Source organism: Trichechus manatus, unplaced genomic scaffold (assembly GCF_000243295.1).
Source record: "Trichechus manatus latirostris isolate Lorelei unplaced genomic scaffold, TriManLat1.0 scaffold00138, whole genome shotgun sequence".
Lineage (NCBI taxonomy): Eukaryota > Metazoa > Chordata > Mammalia > Sirenia > Trichechidae > Trichechus > Trichechus manatus.
The window spans coordinates 7,412,800-7,415,233 of record NW_004444074.1 but is presented as its reverse complement, the minus strand read 5'-3'; the positions used below and the strand labels follow the sequence as shown (position 1 = coordinate 7,415,233).

The 2,434-nt window shown below is 40.8% G+C and overlaps 1 protein-coding gene across 1 annotated transcript in view; it reads left to right on the top strand.

The window, feature by feature from the left end:
* Nucleotides 1-2,434, top strand: part of LOC101361964 (regakine-1-like) — a 9,820-nt gene that overhangs the window by 6,459 nt on the left and 927 nt on the right. The window lies entirely within an intron of this gene.

Sequence of the window (2,434 nt, the reverse complement as noted above, 5' to 3'; positions counted from 1 at the left end):
TAGCCCAAGAGACAGAAAGGGCCACATAAACCAGAGACTTCATCAGCCTGAGACCAGAAGAACTAGATGGTGCCCGGCTACCACCAATGACCACCCTGACAGGGAACACAACAGAGAGTCCCTGATTGAGCAGGAGAAAAGTGGGGTGCAGAACTCAAATTCTAGTAAAAAGACCAGACTTAACGGTCTGACTGAGACTGGAGGAACCTTGGAAAGCATGGCCCCTGGATTCTCTATCAGCCCAGAAATAAAACAGTTTCTGAGGCCAACTCTTCAGACAGGGATTGGACTGGACTGTGGGACATAAAGTGATACTCGTGACGAGTGTGCCTTTTAGCTCAAGTAGATACAAGAGACTAAATGGGCAGCTTCTGTCTGGAGGTGAGATGGGAAGGCAGAGAGGGTCAGGAGCTGGTTGAATGGACATGGGGAATCAGGGGTGGAAAGGAGGAATGTGCTGTCGCAGTATGGGGAGAGAAATTAGGGTCACATAACAATGTATATATAAATTTTTGTATGAGAGACTAACTTGAAATATAAACTTCATTTAAACTACAACAATAAAAAAAGGAAAATATGAATGCCATGGAATACTGTGACATGAAACCAGAAACTTTTGCTAATTCATGTAGAAAATCTAAATCAGCAAAAGTAATACCAAGTTGAATGGCAAAACCAAAATCAGGGCAAGCAGACATGTGTCCATTGTTAAAAAAGGAAATGAATTTATGAAGCAATATGTACCCTAATGCCAACTTGAATATGGTTTTAGACATTGTAAAATGGTGACGGTAGTATCAATAGCATCGCTAGAACCTGTTTAACTTCAGGGGGGATAATGCAAATCAAGATCCGCCCAAAGCTGATTCCCAGAGGTGGAGGTCAGACATACCTCCACTCTCCAACCTTTTTACCAATTCTGACACCAACTATCCATCCCGCAACACTCTTTACTTCTCTTTTGGATTCAATAATCCATTGCAATGGCCACATAGAACTCACAGACCATAAGTGGTTTATTAAGGAACAGGGTACAACTTGGGATCAAGATCAGTGGGCTACAACTCAGCATCAGGAAGCATGTAGGCAAAGTCTCCTCCCTTCTTTGGTGCAGGACAGCTCTCATCAGCTCTTCTTGGCTGTGCAGGCCTCCTCTTAGCCCTCTGAGGACAGGCTCCTCTCAGCCTCACCGTCTGTAACCACTGGCTCTGCCACTGGGCTCCTTCTGGTCCTCTCACCAGCTTCAGAGTTACAGCCTAACCTGTGTTACGGCTCTTTTAGGAGGTTCTTTGTCTGCCCTCTCTCTGCTTTTTCTTTCTTCTCTCTTCTTTCTTCCTTCTGCTTCTTCCTGCTGTTTCTCTTCCTGCTTCTTTCTGTCTCAAAAAACCTCTGTGGGGTTGGCTGCTTATATCTATAAACTACTGACCAATCTCCTCTCAGTAGCCCACAGACACTTCATTTGCATAGTCTACTGACCAACCCTGCAAGGTGCATAACAATCACAGGGCAGGCTGCAGCCCAGGGCCAGACTAAAAGTATCAAAACCTCAGGTTGTTTACAGTTTACCCAGGGAATGTCAATCAACCTGGACAAAAACAACAAACCCTCTGGGGTAGAAAACTAGGGCAAAGGGAACTCCTCAGGGCTTAGGGGGAATATCTCAAGTTGTTTTTCCTAAGAACCAAGGCAAAAGGCCACATAAAGGAACTCATTTCACCACAGGCACACTTTTAACAATTTGACCAGTATCAACACAAAATGAAAAAAAAAAAAGTTCTGTGTCTGGGATATTTGTTATGAAAAAGATGAGGACTAAAAATAGGGCAATTAATGCTTTTTGTGTTTTAAATTTTCATTTTAAAATAATAAAACTTAAATCATTGTAGTATTATCTTTCAATTTTTAAATAATTTTTTGCCATTTAATTTGTGTTAATGTTCCCTTCTAATATTCTCTCTTATCAACTGTCTATATGTGACAGAGAGCATTTTAAATCTTATTGAAATATATAACCTTGTAGCAATACATTGGTACATTATAATAATAAACCCTGAGTTATGTGTTTTTTTTTTTGACAGAAAACCTCCAAAAAATGTAGTAAGACCTTCTCATAGAAAAATAACTCACTATTTATTGTATGGAAACCCTGGTGGCGTAGTGTTTAAGAACTGCCACTGCTAACCAAAAGGTTGGCAGTTCGAATCCACCAGGTGCTCCTTGGAAACCCTATAGGGTAGTTCTACTCTGTCCTGTAGGGTCACTACGAGTCGGAACCCACTCGACAGCACTTAACAACAACAAAATTATTATTAAATACAGAAATAGAGTGTTATGAAGAAATACAGAATAACTTATGATTTCAAGAATTCCCAGGAATTCTGATTTCTTATTCTCAAATCCCAAAGGCTAATTTCTGTCAGAAATTTGGAAACAC